This window comes from Dipodomys spectabilis, unplaced genomic scaffold (genome assembly GCF_019054845.1).
Source record: "Dipodomys spectabilis isolate Male_0828 unplaced genomic scaffold, ASM1905484v1 ptg000125l, whole genome shotgun sequence".
In the NCBI taxonomy this organism is placed as follows: Eukaryota; Metazoa; Chordata; class Mammalia; order Rodentia; family Heteromyidae; genus Dipodomys; species Dipodomys spectabilis.
The window spans coordinates 14,817,630-14,837,952 of record NW_024870802.1 but is presented as its reverse complement, the minus strand read 5'-3'; the positions used below and the strand labels follow the sequence as shown (position 1 = coordinate 14,837,952).

Here is a 20,323-nt window from a genome sequence, read left to right as displayed (position 1 = left end):
ACAGTGCCAGTGGCTTTTTTTTGGGGGGGGTGTGCTTAATTGGAGATAAGAGCCTCCTGGACTTTGCTACCCCGGCTAGCTCCAAACCACAATCCTTAGATTTCAGCCTCTCAAGTGGCAAGGATTATAGGAATGAGCCACTGGCACCTGGCTAAAAAGTATTCTTGAAGAATGAGAGTGTAAACTAAGTTGTTGGTTGTTGGATTTCTTCTGTTTTTCCTTTGGCTTCCCATTGCAAGCCCTCCCTAAAAGGACAGAGAGGCAATCAGTTTATCCAATGAACCTGGGGCCCATGTACCATGCACTGAGTTCCATGGTGACACTAATGTGTGCAGAGACATTCATAAGTAATTGTGATTTAGTAGGGAGCATTATAACCAAGACTTGTGTGAGTTCACTGAGGGGAAGGAAGATGGAGGAGGCCAAGGATACTGAAGGTTTGCTAGAGATGCCGCAAGTTAGATATTGATGGAAGTAGTTGAGAGAAAGGACAGCATGAGCAAAGGGAAAGAACTGTGAAATAACACAGTGGGGTTAGAGACTGGAATTATGCTTCTTGCTTTCTTCAGTGATGTGGATCAATTTGGGGCTTCCAATCTTGGATGAAAGATCGGGTTACAAATTCCAGGGAGTATCTGAAATGTAACTCTCTGGGACATACCTGCTAGCTAAACTCTCATCTTAGTGTTTTGCTGTGGTATAGAAAGGATAATTGTCTACCAGATAATATATGCAATGCACTAGGAGTCCTGGTGAGGGAACCATGCCTTCCTGAGAACACAGGGCTATAGGAAAGGGCCTGGGACTGATAGTTGTGTCCTGAAAAGGAACTGCCTCCACCCCTCTCAGAAGGGAAAAAGAGGATTAGCACTGCAGTTTTAAAATGTATTAGTTTCCTGTTCATATTATGTCCTTTTGTGTAATGTTTATCTCTCCCCCCTTTAAAAATAGTTTACTAAACCGTTTTTCATTCCTTTTGTAACTTAGTACTCATGGTTAACTGACAGAGTGGGTCTTATTGGGTCTCCATTTTATATTTGAGTTTTAGTGAATCCTCTAAGGTTATATGCTTTTTTTTGGAGGGGGTCTAGTACTGGGATTTAAATTTAGGACTGCCTCATGCTCAATTTGCTTGCTTGCTCAGCCTGTGCTTTATACTTGAGCCACGCCTTTAAGCCCCTCTAGCCTGGCTTTACTTTGAAGATGTCTTTGAGACTTTTATGCTTGGGATATTTTAAATCTTGATCTTCTGATCTCAGCTTCTTGAGTAGCTAGGATTACAGGTGTGAGCTACCAATGCCTAGCTATATCTTTTCAATAGAAGGCATTTTGGGGTCTTAGTCTCAACTTGTTCACTTACACAAGGCATTTCATCGTCCACCCCTGCTGGGTACGTGGCACAGCCTCTAAGGCAGGCTAGAGGTCCCCAACAGCACTTTGCAGTAGGAGGTGTGGCTTGTAGCATATCCCAATTTAACTGTTGAAGGTATCAGAATCAGGGCATAGATGATACCATGTTGGAATAGAAAAATACAGACTAGCCCAGCTCTGGTAGTTTATGCCTGTAATACTAGCAATTCAGGAGGCTGAGAGCTAAGGGTCAAGGTAAAAAGCCAGCCCAGGCAGGAAAGCCTGTAAGATTCTTATTTCCAATCAATCACCTAAAAGTCAGAAGTGGAGCTGTGGCTCAAGTGGTAGAATGTTAGCCTTGAGCAAAACAGCTCAGGGCCAGTGCCCAAGCCCTCAGTTTAAGCCCTACTACTCACACACACACACACACACACACACACACACACACACACAGACAGACTAATAATCAATTATAGCTCTAAGGAGTCAAATTATTATCAGATGATTCAGTCAAGATGAATGTCAGCACAATATTGCTGAGCCCTTCCCACTATGTGGGCAATTGTGGCATACTAGCCTAGAGATCAAGAGCAGGGTCCAACAGTCTTGGTGCAGGAAGGCTAAGTAGAAAGTGGGTGGATATGTGTGCTGGTGTGGTGGTGGCTGCTGGCACAGTTCACATAGTTGGATAATAGCAGAAGAGGCTGTGACCTCATAGCCCAGAAATGCAGTCAGAGCAGGATTTGCTACTAGGTCCTTTAACAAGTGGCTCCAGTGACAGTTGGAGAGTCCTCTGGGTTCCTAAACTTAGACTTTGGAGTCTGGAGTCATTGTCATTTGATAAGTGTCCTACTTTTCTCCATTAATTAAAGGGAGCTGTCTGTGGATGCCCTGCCCAACTATTGTCCTAAAACAAAACAAAACAAAAGCCCAGATCCTCTACTTGATGTCTTGGACCCAAGGCATTCAAAATAGTAGAACTGACTGGTTAGTCACTGGGAAGGACTTAATATTCAAAAGCCCAATAAAATTTGGATTCTCTGTGCTTATGTGTTGAAAATCACTAATGAAAAGAACCCTTAAGTTAGGAGGCACTAATCAGGACCCACATTTCCAAGAGGAAGGCTTGTTTACTCCTTTCTTGATAATATTTTCTCCTCCACCTTCCATACTGTATGGTAATTAAGATATGTTAGGTTTTTAAAAAGAGGTGAGTAAGAACAGCACCACGCATGTGGTATTCAGGTAAGGGGTAGGTTTATTCATCGTTCTGGCTGGCACCAGGCCATGTTGGCCCTCCACAAGGATGGGAAAGGCCTGGGAAAGAGAGCTGGGAAAGAGAACTGAGAAAAAGAGCTTGGAAAGAGAGAGAGAGCTGGGAAAGAGAGCATCTGGGCCTGGGCTAGGCCTTATCTAGGGTATGGGCAGAGAAAGGTGTGGCCACATCAAATTCAGATGTGACCTCAGCGGATGTAGGTGTGACCTCTTCCAGGTGTGCCAGTTGCCTAGGTAACGCAGGTACTGGGTGGAGACTTTGCTGCGAGGAGGGTGAAGTCTGCTCACCATCCAGGAGCGGACCTTACAGATATTATATCAGAATATTGAAACTCAAAGATGTCTTCCAGCAGGTTTAGGCCTTTTATTATCGATATATATATATATATATATATATATATATACACACATACAAATATATATTTCTTATCTCTTGTATATGCTTTGTTTAAACTGTCCATTTTGAAACTAGGCTGGAGATAACCATGTCCCCAATCACTGAGCAGATGGGCAATAGCAAATCCCTGAGTCTGAGAACCAGATACCCTTTGTTAGTCATGACTCAAAAGGGTCACACTATTAAAGCTAGGAATCTGGCCCTAGGAGCCTCTGAGAGGAATAAAGTAAAGTGATATAATAGAGTAGTTGAGAGCTCAAACTTGGAAGCCAGGCTGTCTCTGTGCAGATATCTGGTTTGTCACCTATTAGCAGCATAGCCTTAGGCAGGTGATGTAATCTCTATGTGTATGCTTACATTTTTTCCCCAGATGTGAAATGATGGTGCACGTGCTCCTCCCTGACAGGATTTGTATGAGGACCAACCCAGATTAGGCACGTAAAGAATTTGGCATGGCTCCTGGCACACATTAGTAATGCTGTTAACTGTTAAATGCTATTGTTTATTAAAGGAGGGAGATTTTCTTCTTTCTGTTTCTTTTCTTTCCTATATCCTTGAAATGTCTACCCTGACTCTTTCTCTAGTTCACATTTGTGGAAACAGCTGTTTCAATAGCCTCTCCTTCTTCTGGTTGGGGATGTAAAGAAAAGCAGCTTGCATGTGAGCAATTATTATCCATTATTGTTTGATGGTGATTACAGTATCACCATAAACCAATATGCCACAGCTCATGTTTATCCAAGGGCTAAAGGCCCTTTAAACTAGCCATTCCTTATTTATTCTGTTTTGAAAAAAAGTCTTTTGGTTTCATGTTCTTTGATTGTATTTTGTAAGGCAAGGCACATACAGGGGCACTATATAAATGTTAAAGACTCTAACAATAGTAACTGAGACAGATGAGAAACTCAAGGAAGCAAAGTCACCATTTTGAATTTAGCTTTTTATTGATGGGCTGAGTGATCTGGGAGAGACAATGTGGCTCCAAGGCTAAAGAGCCCTTAGGGAGCTGGATGGCAAGGTTTGAGTCTCAGTCATAGCAGCAGCTCCGGTGACCCCAGGCAAGTAGCTTCCTTCCTCTGGACCTCAAAGTCTCCCCATGATACTGGGCTTGAAGCCACAGAACTGTCTCCCAGGGATGCTAAGTTAAACTGTATTGCTGTATGTGGTCGTGCAGACTGTGCACTGCACAAGGGCATCTGCTGAGGGGTAGAGGGAGGATGGAATGCAGTCCATACACTGCTTACTAGTCTGTACCCTGAAGGAAGGTGGCACTATTGTCTTTTTTTTGGGGGGGGGGGTCCGGTCGTGGGGCCTGAACTCTGGGCCTGGGTGCTGTCCCTCAGCTCTTCAGCTCAAGGCTAGCGCTCTAAACTATTTGTCTTTTTAATTTGTACAAGAGGCAAATTGTGCTACTATATGGGCTAGTAGAGGGCTTGTCTTAAGCAGTTTGACGTTTGTGAGGCACAGGTTAGCATTCATTCAGCTCAACTATTGAATATGAACTATGTGCCAGACCTAATCCTAGGCTGAAGTTATGGAGATGGATCTAACCAATTATTTGTACCATGGGTTTGATGTTTCTTCACTAGCTCATCCTCCATTGTGGTCAATCTTTAGCAAGTCTTGTTGACTTAATGTGTCAAACCTACTCACTTCTCTTCATCCTATTGCTAAGAGTTTCATTATTTCTCATTGCCTACTACAAGAGATAGACTCCTACTTGGTTTCTCCAAACAAAAACAATGAGTGCTCAGGAAAAGAGTTGGGGATAGGAAATACTCAGGAAAGGCTTCCTGGAGGAAGTGATATTGTCTCTGTGGTTTGTTGACTTCAGGCCTCTAGCTTCTAAACTGGCTAACACAGTCCTGCTCCCTGTAGTCCACAATCAACTGTTCCTGGTTTTTCTACTCAGCTCATCTCTGCTTACCTTGGCATTATCAAACAATTCAGTTGAATTCTCAGCAAATCCTTCCATGTGGCTGGAGTTCTCCTGGGTTTGCTTTGACTCTAACAAAGGAGAATTAGAGCAGAAGTTAGTCAAGGGAGAAAGGAAATTAAAAAAGGGACAGCTTATGCAAAGGTGAGAGAACAAGTATAATACAATAGTTTGGCAATTTTAGATGTAGGTGGGAAGAAAGTGTGTGTGTGTGTGTGTGTGTGTGTGTGTGTGTGTGTGTGTGTATTTGTGTGTAAGATTGGCTTCCTACAGGCTTTGCTTGTTAGGCTAACATAAGCTGATTCTCAAACTAGACTGGGGCAGGTGGCAAATAGAAGGGAAAAAGGACAATAACTTTTCCTCCATTATTCTTATCACATATGGTAGTATGTTTGCCTAACTATGTCTGCGTTTATTGCTGTTACTTTTTTGGTATGGGATTATTTGATTAATATACATCTTTTGTAAGATAATGTAAACCCCACAGGGGAAGAGAATCTTCTGTTCACTATTATTTTCTCAGTAAACAACACTGACACATAAGAAACAACAAAATACATTTCTTGTTGAAAAAATCCTTGGGGAACTTGTAAAAAAAAATGCCCATGCCTACCTACCTTACAATAAAATTTGATGTAAATCTTCCTTTTCTAAACCTCTCAACCACGATAGAGGATTAGGATTTTTTTTTTTGAGTGAGGTTCATATATTTTGTTTTCTTGCTGGGCTGGGGAGGCCCCTCTGCTTTGCAGTGCACAAGCTAGACTAGCACTCTAACACTGAGCTGTATCCCCAGCCTCTGGGATTCCTGTTTTGAAAAAGGTAGGCAAGGTGTTAACCTCCATTCCTCTTTTCAAACTCAATCAAATGGAGTCTTTAAAGGATTTTTAACACAAACACGACTTGATTAAACTTGTTATTTACATTAATTGGCCTAAGGCAGTAGGGAGGACCCCACAGAGGTACTGAGATCAGTAAGCAAGCCCACACAGTAATCAGCTACGAAATGAGGAGGGCAGGAATTAAATCACCCGCAGTGGAGATGAAATGGAAACAGACACAAGGAGTTGGAATAAGAGGAACGACAATATTTGTTGACCATCTGAACATGGCGAAAGAGGCAGAGGACTCCGGGGGGGGGGGGGGGAGAGTGGGGAGGGAAGGAGAGGGAAGGAAGAAGGAAGGAAGAAGAGGGGGGGGGGGAGAGAATATGAAGAGGGGTAGTAGTTCGCTTTTTTTTCCCTTTCGTAGTGCTGGAAGTTGAATCCGGGAGTACTGAGCTACACCCACCAACTTTAGGTACTTCGGAGACGTCTGCGGAGCGGGGGATCTGGAGGGAAGGGATGGAGCCTCGCCTCTCCAGCGTCCACAGCAATGCTTGAGAGGACCGAGTGCACTGCCTGGAAAGGCGGAGGGCAAACCCGGGTAGGTGTCATAGAAAATAAACGATAACGTCTCACAGCGTCTCGTGACTAACGCTGAAGTTGACGAGCTCGAAAACACCTCCAGTGGGCCTGGCTGCAGGGACACAGACGGGCGACAAGGACGTGTGCTGCGGGGCGAACAGAAGCGGGGGTGCAGAGTGGAGGAGGCGGAGACTGAGTGTCGACTACTTTTCGGAGGACGTGGCTGTGAACAGAGAGGAGACGGATAACCGAGACGGACGCGAGGAGACATTAGCAGGACCGCCGAGGAGGGCGGAAGGGGGCTGGAGGCTCGACATTTTCCCGCCCCGCCACTTACAGGCCCCGCCTCAACGTGACGTAACGTGGAGGCGCCGCCGCATCCCGCGCGGACTACAGTATCCAGAAGGCCCTACGGAAGGGGCGTGGCTGAGGCCTGGTGCGCGCCCCAGCGGCGAGCGGAAGAGCGGGAGCTGCGGTGAGGCGGCGGAAGCAGAGAGTCACGGCGTCCCGGTAACCACGACCCCCGCCCCCCCTCCACATTTCTCTGTCCCTTCACACCCCGACCGGGGGCTCATTGTCCCTACTTTTCTCTTCGTGGCGTGTGACAAAAATCTCTTCTCCTGTTGTGTTTGTTACCGGTAAATTTTTCCCCTCACGTGACGCGTAGGGTCGGCCTCCGCCTGGGGCGGAGGTTACTGGTGACCTACTGCCCTTCGACCCCAGGACCCCCGCAGGCCCGGCGGCCTCGGGGACCTCCGGACCCCTGCTGTCCTGACTCGGCGTCGCCGCTAGCGTTCCCTGCCGCAGGGCTCGTCCCTTTCCTCGGTTCAACAGGTAGCGAGGGCAGGGTGTGGAGCGACCCCGGAGGGCTCCCTGGACGAGGGCCGCAGAGCCCCCCCCCCCCGCTCCGGACCCCGCACCCCGGACCCGCTGGCGGTTTCCTGGGCCGTCAGTTTGGCGAACTCGTCGGCCGGGCTGTCCCGGAGCTCGGGGCTACGGACTGGAGTCTGCGGGGAGGAGTTGCACTTCCTGCTCTTCTGGGTCGGCCCCGGGAACACTCCCGAGTCCCGGTATCAAAGTTTTCTTCCCGGAGTACAGAGCCTAGGATGTGGTGTCTGATTCAGTCTTGGGAGGAGGCCTGACGCTTTCTAGACCTAGGATCTTCTTGTAGTCCCGCTTGCTGCTGCCTTGATGTCCCTATCTGAAAAAAATGGGTCTGTTTGCTCTTCTCCCTTCCAGGGTTGTAGGAGTCAGCAGAAGTGATACATGCATGCAAAAGCTTTGGAGTACAACTGTAACCTTAATTAATGTTCCTCCTGTCTCTAGTCCTGGTCGGTTGAATTTTAAAACTACACATTCATTATAAAAAGTCAAATGAGTTTATAAGATCGAATGAGTTAATAAACGGCCCTTGGGAACCAATGCTGTCGATATATGCCAGGTTTCTTAGTGAAGAGGTGACCCAAGGGAGGAGGAGTGCCTTACCTCCTGTCGACCAGTTTAAACTTCTGGATTTTAAGGCTCACCATTCGGATTCTTCCCTATTCTCCAACACAGCCTTCCATCTACCCCTTATGCTCTGTTAGAACCTTTTCAGCACTACACAGGTCCAAGCATCTGAGGAGGCGCTTTGGCCCCCAGCTACGTTGCTGAATTGATTGATAACCAGCCTCCAGCAGTTCATATGTCTTTTTCTTCCTTACACATAGTACTCATGCACTAAACTAAACATACTCTGCTTCTTACACAGTCCCACTCACTAACCTGTGCTCATGCTGGCAGAAATACTAGGATTATTTTCACTTATCTTGGTTATATTTGAGTTCACAGAATTCAGAGTATAATGAGCCAATATTCCAGCCTATTTTCTATAGGTTGAGCACAAATCCTAAGCAGGTTGCTTATTTTTTTTTTTCTTTCCTTTGTAGAGAAAGGAAATTGTAATCAGTTGTTACAGAGTCTTATGATACAGTTAGGAGGTATCTTTATTTTACTTTTTGCCAGTCTTGGGGCTTGAACTCGGGGGCTGGGCGCTGTCCCTGAGCTTGGTTTGCTCAAGGCTAACATTCTACCACTTGAGCCACAATGCCACTTCTGGCTTTTTCTGTTTATGTGGTACTTAAGAATCAAACCCTGGGCTTCATGCATGCGAGGCATGCACTCTACCACTAAGCCACATTCCCAACTGTCTTCAGCTGTTTTTTTTTTGTTGTTGTTTATTTTGTGTTTTTCCCTGAAGTCATTGATTGGAAAGTGTTTGGCTCAGAAAATACAGAATGGCAGTAAAAATGCCGCTAATATTTGGTGTATGAACTAGAGTTCGAATTCTGGTGTTGAGGCTTACTATTAGTTTTTAGCTTTGGACAAATCTACTTCCTTGAGTCTATTTACTAATTTCTAAAGTGGATTTAGTAGCATTTACCACCTAACAATGTTGTTAGGGTGAAGTGAGATAAAAATAATAAAAGGCATAGTAATGGCAGGTGAAAGTAAATTATTGTGTTGCTGTTTTTGACTGTGATGATGATGAAAACATGATGACTAGACATTTGTCAGGAAATTTATTTGTAAAATGAGAATAGTTAACTTTAATCGGCAGGCTTTAAAAAATTCTCTTGTGCTGCTCTGACATGCAATCCTAGTAATAGATATTGGCTCCTATAATTTGTGTCAGAAATGTAGTTGTTTGCAAAAAGAAATTACCTGCATTTTGAGAACTTCTACTTAGATTTTTTTTCTTTTTTCTTTTTGTTATTAGAGTTGTTTTGGAACTCAAAATCTCAAGTTGAAGGCCAACTTGGCCACTTATTAAAACTTTCAAGTACAGTTTTGTTTGTTTACTTCCTTCAAGTGCTACTTCAGTAATCAGATATTTGCTCACTCTGATAATGAGGAAATGTTTCCTTTGTATCCCCTGACTATGCTTCTCTGGTTTCATTGTTACCATTAGTTATGAGTTAGTCTAATAGCTATTTTTTGAAAGAGACCTTGGTATACAAAGTTATGACATGCTTGCCATCCTAGCTAATTGTAAGGCTAAAGATAGGAGGATCTCAATTTGAGGCCAGCCTGGGCAGTAAATTTTGAGAGATCCTTTCTCAACCCATAGCTGTGTGCAGTGGTGCCCCTGTCATTCTAAGCTACATGAGGGGCTGAGATTGGGAGGATCATAGTTTGAGAACAGTCTGGGCAGAAAAATCCACAGGACTCCATCTCAACAGAGGGAAGCTGGGCATAGTGGTAGGTCCTTGTCATTCAAACAACTAGAAACTATAGGAAGCCTAAGATAAGAGAATTGTAGTCCAGGTGCCAAGAGACCCTTTCTAAAAATAACTAGTGAAAAACAGGACTGGAAGTGTGACTCAGTGGTAGAGCACCTGCCTAGCAAACTTGAGGATCTGAATTCACACCCTACTACCACCAAATTCTGGCAGTAGTCATTTTCATTGAAAACTATTTTGTATGCCATTATGTGCTATTTCCTTTGCTTGTTGACTCTTAATTAAAAGGAATTTGGAAGGTAGACTTCATTCTCAAATGTAGCAGCTAAGGCTGCATACTGGGTGCTTAGTGATGGTGCTGAATAGTTCTGAATAAGAACATTTATTATCTTGTGTCACGGAAGCATGCTCAGGAGAGGCTTCTTTGTATAGTGAGAATAACCTAAGCTTTGGAGTGAGACAAAGGTCTATATCCAGACTGCTGGGTGTGACATTGGTTCATATAGTCATTATCTATGCACTATCATCATCTGTAAAGCAGGGACAATGTTATTAGCTCTGCATGGCTGAAATGATGAAAGATTATTTGAACTAAGCATATACTAGTTATGCTTATTTCTAATTTTTATTATTGTGTTTTTCTAATAGTAATAGATTTGGTTTTACACCTGTAGTCATTCTCCTAATCCTTCATGTGATGAGTATGTCTTTGTTAGCCAGGATTCAGAATTGTTGATTGTGACCATGAAACCTGAAACATTACAAAGCTAAGTGGCAAACATGGAGTTTGAATCTGTGACCTTGTCTCCATTAGCTTCATGAGCTTAATACAAATATTCCACCAGAAATAAATGAAAAAAAGTGTATTTTTATCTGGTATATATGCAGTTCATTAGACATAAGTAAAATGAATGAACGCATGAGGAACTGTATAGAATCTTTTTTTTTTCCTTGCCAGTCCTGGGGTTTGAACTCTGGGCCTGGGCTCTGTCCCTGAGCTTCTTTTGCTCAAGGCTAGCACTCTACCACTTGAGCAAAACCACTTCCAGCTTTTTCCTTGTATGTGGTACTGAGGATATGAACCCAGGGCTTCATGCATGCTAAGCAAGCATACTACCACTAAGCCACCTTCCCAGCCCCTGTATAGAGTCTTAAATATTTAGAAGACTAGTCCTTATGGTATGTATAAAATTGTTAACATACATGATGACCTTTGACAACCACCAACCTGAATTATAATCTAGACGTTATTTTAGTTGTTGAATTATATTTGTTAATGACTTCTCACCAATAAGAAAAGTAATAAGTAAACTGTTTTTGGGTTGAAATTTCTATGTATCCCATAAGAAAAGACATTCTTTGCTAGTGGGAAAATATTTAGAGTTCTGTATTAATGAGCCCAGTAGGAGGATGTATTGACTTACAGAGAAATTCTAGTTGTCTAACATTTAGATAGAAGAAACCTTGTGGAGTGTTGCTCTATAACAGAAAGCTTATCTTTGAAGAGTGTTTTCTCCAACTTACAAGTCTGTGGTATGCACTTCTTCATTGTTCCATACTAGCCTTCCGTGTAATTTTCCATTCTTCAGATTTTCTTTAGTTTTATTAATATTTGTTTTCCCGCCCCCACTTTCCTTTCCTCCTTCCATTTCCTTCCTTCCCACCTCTCTTGTTGTCTTTCTCACTATCTCTCTTTTCCTTCTTCTAAAAATGGCTGATTTGGGCATAGGAATAAAAACAGAAGCATTGTTAAAAACCTCAAGTTCTCATGTGTAGTATAGTAACACAGGTTAACCTGATAACATGGTGATATGAATTTATGGAATAGGCTAATGGCTGACAGTTCCTGACCACTGAACGTGATGAAGAGTTTAAAATGTGGGCAAAAGGTATATAGCATTCTTTAATATTGGATTTACTGCTTAGAAAAGAATGTGTGAATATTGGCTTATAGTTGGGTTGTTTTAAAATTGTTTACTGTGGAAAGTCAAAAACTTACTAAAGAAAGAAGGGAAGCACTTAAGTATAAATTCTTTCAATTTATGCCAATAGTCTGGTTTCTATTTTCCTGCAAAATAGGGATAATAATAATACCTGCTTAAAAGTTAAAGGATGCCAAGAAGGATGTCTTGAATATGGGATGGATATAGAGAAGAGTAAGGCAGAATCTGAACAGTACAGTCATATAGACACAATGGGCAGAGATTGAGAGCCTGTCAGAGACAGAGAAGTTTTATAACCACTGAGGTGGATAGTTACACAGGCAGTTAGAAAGTCAGGTAATCAGAGATACAGAGGGAAGGACAGCATTAGAAGGTCATCTTGAGAAATGAGAGACATAACAGATTGACAGTTCAGGGGAGGGAGACAAAAAGCAAATGTGTGAATTAACAACTGGAAATGCGATCAAGAGAGAAGAAGTGAATTGAGTTAGCTTCTGTCTGTTATTAGAGGACAACTTGTAAATATTTATAGTTTGCTAGGAAAGGAAAGAAAATCACATAGTAATGAAGTGACACACTTCTGCAGTTTTTAACTAGCATTTCTACTTAAGTATTTATTTTGCATAGTCTTCATGCATCTACCAAGGCAGTTTCAATCTTGTTATTTACTTGACTCTTCATAGTGTAGTTTAAACATGCTTCTAAAAAATTATTTATTCTTTTCCTTCTTATTTTTGGTGGGATTGGTTGGTCCTGGGGCTTGAACTTACAGGGCCTGGACACTGTTGCTTAGCTTTTTTGCTCAAGGCTAGCGCTCTACCACTTAAGCCATAGCTCCAAGTGCAGCATTTTGGAATTTAATTATAGAGATAAGAGTTTCGTGGACTTTCTTGCCCAGGCTGGCTCTGAATTGTGATCCTTAGATCTCGGCCTTTCCTGAGTAGCCCTTGCAAGCAGTTTTTCTTTTTATTTCTATCTATCTATCTATCTATCTATCTATCTATCTATCTATCTATCTATCTATCTATCTCTTTTTGTTGGTTGTGGGGCTTGTACTCTGGGCTTGGGTGCTGTCACTGTGCTCTTCTGCTCAAGGCGGTGCTCTATTGCTTGAGCCACTGCAGCTACTTCTGCTTTCCTAAGGGTTTATTGGAGATAAGAGTCTCACAGAGTTTCCAGCCCTTGGGCTGGCTTCAAACTGCAGCCCTCAGATCTCAGCCTCCTGAGTAGCAAAAACAGGCGTGAGCCATGATGCCGGGCTTCTCCCAATCTTTTTATTCTTTTTTTTTGTTGTTTGTTTTTTTTGTTTTGTTGTTTTTTTTTTTTTTGGGTCCGGTCGTGGGGCCTGAACTCTGGGCCTGGGCGCTGTCCCTCAGCTCTTCAGCTCAAGGCTAGCACTCTACCACTTGAGCCACAGCGCCACTTCCGGCTTTTTTCTTTTTGCTTATGTGGTGCTGAGGAATCCAACCCAGGGCCTCAGGCATGCAAGGCAAGCGCTCTACCACTGAGCCACCTTCCCAGTCCCCCACCCCCCCACCCCCCCAGTCTTTTTATTCTAAGCATTTACTAAAGTTTGGCTTTCCTAAGGAAGTAAAGAAGCTGTTCATAAATCCAAAATTACACTGTAAATTAACCATTTGTGGCAGGATTTTTTTGTACTCAATCTGACACTTTTATAAGCTTTTTATACATTTCTTTTTCTGACTCATTAGTAAGCTATAGGCTATATTTGTTAATTATCTTTTTGTCTTAAGCTTCTACCAAAGTATAGTGTATATGTAGGTAGTTAGAATATTTTTTAGATGAATTATGAAGTCCTCTGAGCAGAACTTGTCTTACTTAAATAGGTCTGCCTAATTGCACATTGGTAAATTGGACCATCTTTAAAGTTGATTTTATGGAATATATGTATGATTAATAGGAAGCTACTGAACTCGGAAAAGATGCTTTGTCTTTTGTTGTATAGCAAGGTGTTCCAAAAATTACTAATGTAATACGAACATTTTGTTATGTCTATGGATTCTATAGGACTTTATACAGGGCAGTGTAGAGATTGTGTTCCAGAGCCTAGCCAGAGCCTTAGCTTGGAAGAGTTGAAAGATGGTTGTGACTTGATGGCTGGGAACTAGAACCTGAAGGCTTCTTTACTTACAAGTCTCATGGTTGAAGTTGTCTGTCCCTCAGATGACCTATCTTTCCACATACGTAGGCTAATTTGAGCTGTTTCACTGCTTGGTGGTTAGTGACTGTTTTCAAAGTGAACACTCCCAAGAAAACCAATGGAGGCTGCATTGCCTTTTGTGAACTAGCTTTGAAAGTCAATGACTTGTGACAGAGCTTGGCATAATCAAGGAGAGTGTGGTTCCATGAACCCACGTCCCACAGGTGGGATGGAAGATAGGTGAAAGCTGTAATAGATTAAAAATGAGTTAAGAAAATAGTATCACTTTTGAGCCTGGTTTGTGGCTGAAATCCTAGCTACTCAGGAGGCTGAGATCTAGAGAGGATCTGGTTTGATCCTAGCCTGGGTGGAAAAGTCTGCTAGAGTCCATCTCCAAAATAGCCAGCAAAAAGCTGGGCTGGAGGCAGGGCTCAAGTAGTAGTGCACCAGCTGAGCAAGCTCGCTAATCCTAATACTTAAAAAAAAAGGTCTGGGTTGCTAGTGCTCATGCCTGTAATCCTAGCTACTCAGGATACTTATTTCCAACAACCATCAAAAAGCAGGAGATGGGGGTGTGGTTCAAGTGGTAGAATGCTAGCCTTGAGTAAAAAAGCCAAGCAAGAGTATGAGGACCTGGGGCTGGGAAGGTAGCTCAGTGGTAGAGTGCTTGCCTCGCGTGCATGAGGCCCTGGGTTCGATTCCTCAGCACCACATAAGCAGAAGAGTATGAAGACCTGGGCTGGGAATGTGGCTTAGTAGTTCAGTGCTTGCTTAACATGAATGAAAAACTGGGTTGGATTCCTCAGTACTGCATAAACAGAAGTGGCACTGTGGCTCAAGTAGCCTTGAGCACAGAGAGGCTCAAGGACAGGCCCTGAGTTCAAGCTCCAGGACCAGCAAAAAGAAAAAAAAAAATTAGGCCTTGAATCCCAGTACTAGTACCAGTGCACAAAAATGTCATTGAGTAAATGTGTAAAGGTTTGCCCTATTGTTAGTGGTATTTTTAACTTAGTTTTAAATCTTACACTTAAGTTATAACAACATTCAAGGTTTTAAAAATAATTTTTTTGACTTTTAAGCTCTGAGGAAGACTCATTCACTCTTGTTGTTTTAGTCTGTTCTTTTCGTGTCTCTTTTTGGTAATGGAGATTACTAATGCACATGTCCTTGTGCATTGTAGGGAACTGCTGAACCACTGAGGTACATACCCTGCTCTTATCTCTTTAACTTACTGTGATGGTCAGTTCTGTGCTTGGGCTTTGCCGCACTCCATTTTAAAACAGGAGCTTTGATTTTGTAAATGATATGATATATACTTACTGTAGAAAATATGGAGAACTAAGGAAGAAACAGAATCAATCTACAATCTTACCTCTTAGATTGTCATTTAAATCATAATTTCTTATTCATAGTTCCTAAGTTCAAACTTATGAAAATGAAGTTTTTAGTTTATGGTAAACTCAGTTGGTAGCAAAGTCATCTGATATAAGGCTATTTATAGTCTTTGTTCTTTGTAGAGTCATGTTAATAACTCATACTTTTTCTACAGAAAGATTAATTTTTGTTTTGTTTTTTTAATTTGTGGTGGTATTGAGAATTTATACTTGCTAGAGTAGTGTTCTATCCCAGAACTTCATCCAAATTGCTTAATATATTGGATGTGATCTAATAAATAACAGGACTTCCATTGAAAGTCATATAATGACTGCCATGTTTGATAAAGGTTGTCTTGCCATTTTTGTATGTGAGAACTCCAAGTACCAAGTGGCTATAGAGCATTTCAATAGTAATGTGGGGTAGTATAGAAATAAGACATGGGCTGTGTTTTGTGGAGGAAAAAAATATTAAGACATCGGGTTCAAAAATCTTGAAGAGTTTGAGCTAGACATATCAAGTGCATTGTGTCTGGAAAAGGGTCTCAGATCTAGGAGAGAGATGATGAGTTCACTCTCTGATATGTTAAATTTTAGGGGTATAATTGATGTGATATGGGAAGTCTGATACTTAAAAAATTATTTTAATATTCCCTTTAAAGTCTATTTTTGAGGTCACAAGTTTATTTTAGCAAACAAATGTTCTAAATATTTCTTTTAATAAATATTTTGTCTTTTGGAAATACTTTTAGAACCAATAGAGCCTTATGAAAAAAATCAATGTCGTCACTTGATGGTTATATCCCTTGACCCTAAAAAGAATGCTCTCTTGTTTGGTCACCCATCTTATTTATATAGTTGTCTCTAATAATTGATAATTTCTACAAATTAATCTGCAAAGGCATTAGATTTATGATCATGCAGATTTAAATGTGTTGTGGTTGTTGAAGATATTTATGAAGTGTTAGGCTATATTGGCACCTTAGGAACATCATGCTAGTTAATGTGCACTGGTTAAGAGGATGGGCTTGGAAACCTAGGTTTGAATGATTTCCCTTAGTTATCTTGAGTAAGTTATTCAATTTGTATTAGTCTTTTTTTTTCATTTGTAAAATAGGAGTTGTAATACTAACTTTGTGAGATTGGTGTAAGGATTAGCTCATATTTAGAAAAATGTCTGGCAAATATTAAGAGTTCAATAAGTACTAGTTATTTTTTTTACCATAACTACTACTACAATCACTTTGTCTATTTTGTCTGTTTTAAAAATCAATTATGATCTTATAATTATGTCTCATGTTAGTGCAATCATATCTTGCTGGAGATAAAACTGGATCTGAAAACATCAGACATAAAGATGTTTCTTTACAGTGTCCTAGAACATCTTGGGGAAGAGCAGGAAAGATTAAGGAGGGGGTACTGGGAGTCTACTACTTGAGCCACAGCTTTTTTCTTTTTTCTTTTTTTTTCTTTTTAATTGGAGATGCGAAACTCACAGACTTTCCTATCTGGGCTGGCTTTGAATCCTGATCATCAGATTGCAGCCTCTTGAGTAGCTAGGATTATAGTCATCAGTTCCTGGCTAGAGGTTATATTAATTAGGATTAGATTTGGTCGCAGTCAAGAAAACTTGACTTAAACATGATAGAAGTAGTATTTCTGTTAAGGTGAAGAATTCCAGACATTAGTTTAGGACTGATTGGCTTGCAGTAGTAACATGTTGTTGGTCCTCTGTGCATGGATGCAGTTCTTTTTCAAAGTCTGTTAAGAGTCCCAGCCATCTCATTTATACTCCAACTAGCAGAAAGAAAGAGATTTCACGTTTCTTCTTTACAGGATACTTCTAGGAGGTTTTATATACTAGATTTGCTCATATTCTATTGATGAAACTTATTAATACAGCCACAGCTTGCTGCTATTATTTCAAATCATCACTGCCTTGGAATAAGTTAAGAACAGTGTAGCTAGAGGAATAAAAGGATAAAAGCCAGTATTTTTCAAATGACAGTTTAATTCATTATTGGTATTCTTTAGTAGAATTAGTATAGTTACGAAATTATATGAACATTCAAAACCTGAAATACCCTGAAACTCCAAATTCTCTAAAATCAGAAACACTTCTTGCCCCCAACCAATTTGGATAAGGACCTCTAAATCAGTATATTGTTTTTTAGAACATAATCCTGTCTGAATTGTGTGTGTGTACATGTACACATATACATATAGGTACACATATACATATAGGTACACGTACATAGATACACACATATATATTCTCACTTAACATTAAGTTGACTACCGCTACCTCATATGATAGCAGTGTGCAGAAATTGATGACAAACCTCTGATATACCTTTTATGGTTTTAAGCCTGTAATGTTTTGCCGACACCCAGCTTACCAGTTTGATTGGGTTTTGGCCAATTTTTTAATCCATCTCTGTCTTTTTATATTACTTTTCTCTCATGGTGCTGTTAATTGTACTTCCCAAAATAGATAAATGAACAAATTTAATTAAATGCCCTATTTGCACAGTCTCCTGATCATTAATGAATTTGTAAGTAAGGTCAGACCTAGAATCTTCCCAGTATAACAATTACTGAATTTTGTCTTCCCATTCCTGATAATTATTTGCTTTTAATTTATAAAAATATTTCACATTTTGTGTGCTTATGCTCTTTCTGTGTTAGAAATATAAAAATCTTCTAGAAAAAAGATTTTTTTTGTTTTTTTAATTGAAAAAAATATATTTTTGTCAGTCCTGGGACTTGAACTCAGGGCTTGGGACACTATCCCTGAGCTTCTTTTGCTCAAGGCTAGCACTCTACCACTTGAGCCACAGCACCATTTCCGGCTTTTTTAGAGTAGTTCATTGGAGATAAGAATCTCACAGATTTTCCTGCCTGGGCGGCTAGCTTTGAACCACAGTCCTTAGATCTCAACCTTCAGAGTAGCTAGGATTATAGGTTGAGCCACCAGTGTCTGGCTCAATTGTAAATACTTTACTTGTACCTTTTTGTTGGTGTTGTTGCCAGTCCTGGGCCTTGAACTCCAGGCCTAGATGCTGTCTCTGAAGTTTTTTGCTCATAGCTACTCCTCTTCCACTTAAGCCAGAGCTCCACTTATGGCTTTATTGGTGCTTAATTGGAGATGAATCTCACACACTTTCCTGATTGGCTGGCTTTGAACTGCCATCCACAGATCTGTCTCCTGAGTAGCTAGAATTATAGGCATGAACCACTGGTACCCAGTTTATTTGTGCTATTATTTATTTATTTATTTTACGTCGTGAGGCTTGAATTTGAGCACTGTCCCTGAGATTTTTTGCTCAAGGCTAGCACTTTACCACTTTGAGTCACAGCACCACTTCCAATTTTTTGATGGTTAATTGGAAATAAGAGTCTCAGGGACTTTTCTTCCAGGGCTGGCTTCAAACTGTGATCCTCAGATCTCAGCCTCCTCAGTAGCTAGGATTACAGGCTGAGCCTCTGGCACTTGGCTGTTTATACATTTTTATTTTTATTTTATATTTTGTCGGTTGTGGGGCTTGAACTCTGGGCTTGGGCGCTCTTCCACTTAAGCCACAGTGCCACTTCCGGTTTTCTAGTTGGTTTATTGGAGATAAGAGTCTCACTGACTTCCTGCCTGGGCTGACTTTGAACTGCGATCCTCAGATCTCAGCCTCCTGAGTAGCTAGGATTATAGACTCTATACATTTTGAAATAAAGATGTGTTGCATTTTGTTTTTTGTTTTCCTTTTACTCTCTTTTGAGGCACTGGGCTTTGAACTCTTCTTGTTTGACTATCTTGTTTATGGTAGTGCTCTTCCATTTGAACCATGCTCCAGGTCTATATTTTACTAATTAATTGGACATGGTATTTAATGGATTTTAATGCCTGGGCTAACCTTGAACTGTGATCCTCTAGGTCTTAGCCATCTAAGTAACTAGGATTGCAGGCATGAGCCACAGGCATTGGGCTCACATACTTTTGCCTGGGTTGGCCTAGAACTATGATCCTTCTGATCTCAGCTTCCTGCATAGCTGGGATGACAGATACAACCACTATGCCCAGCTATTGATTGAGATGAGGTCTCATGAAGGTCAGCCTCATCTGACTTTGAACCATGATTTTCTTGATCTTCACTCCCAAGTAGCTAGGATTACAGGTATGAGCCACTAGTGCCTGGCTGGCTGTTTGTTTGTAAATTATTCTTTATATGTTACCAATAGACAAATTTTAAAAGTCAAAGAGTTAAGAAAAAAGGATTCATTAAATGTAATGAGTAGTTTTTTCTCTTCATCTCTACTCTATAGTCTCTAACAATTTTCAAGTCCTTGTTTCTTTTTAGTTTTTTGTTTTGTTTTGTTTTTGACATACTTAAGACTGGACTCAGGGCCTTGCACTTGCTAGGCAAACACATTTCTACTGAGCTAAACTCCCAACAACACCCTTTTTCTTTTGATATTATGTATCTTCATATTATGTATCTTCATTAACCGATTTATTCATAATATGGAGTTTTCATTATGGTAGAGAAAGTTTTGCTCTTTTTAAATAACCATCTTCATTGTTGCTTTCCCTTCCCGATTCAGTTATAATATTTGGTTAAATCATATTGTTAGTATTATGTCAGGAAAAATTTTATTCCCTGATAGTATCTTAAATACCCCCTTAGTGTGGTTTTCTACAAGGTTAATTAGAGTAATCTTTCAGCTCTTCTCTCCCTCCCTTTCTACCTCTCCTCCCTCCAAAAACTTCTAAAGACTTTCCTTATTCTTGCTAAGTCTAATCTCTAGGCCCACTGCACAGCTCTTCTCTGAGATGATTCCCCTTTGTTGCAGTCCTTAGACTTTCTTCTCCTTTTAGGTTTGATTCTTAGTACTGTTAGACTTTTGTATCTTCTTTTCATTTGCTCTCTAATAGTTGAGCCTGAGTAGATGGTTGCTGTGGCTGAAAGCAGGTGTATGATTGCCTTGAATGTGCCTGTTTGTCACATAAACCCAGTGTGGATTGGTTGTCTTTGCTTTTGGTATGGCATTATTATCCAAGAATCCCCAATTACCAGTCTATTTCACTTCTGTGTTGTGTTGGCTATCCTGTTTTCCATTCCTCTTATCTTTGTCTACGTTATTATCCTGTTATCAAAGAATGACAAGATCATAACTTATTCTCTAGAGTATCTGATCACACACAATCTCTTTGAACAAAATAGATTACTAATCTTATGTAAAGCTTTATATGTTTCAACTTTGAAAGTTTT

At 40.9% G+C, this 20,323-nt stretch overlaps 1 protein-coding gene across 2 annotated transcripts in view; it reads left to right on the top strand.

Moving 5' to 3' along the window:
- The first annotated feature begins 6,796 nt into the window (after positions 1-6,796).
- The window catches only part of R3hcc1l (R3H domain and coiled-coil containing 1 like), a 69,842-nt gene continuing 56,315 nt past the window's right edge, over positions 6,797-20,323 (top strand). For both annotated transcript variants that reach the window (XM_042689128.1, XM_042689129.1), the window contains exon 1: positions 6,797-6,874. The gene's annotated coding sequence lies outside the window, so the exon portion shown is untranslated. The remainder of the gene's footprint in view (positions 6,875-20,323) is intronic.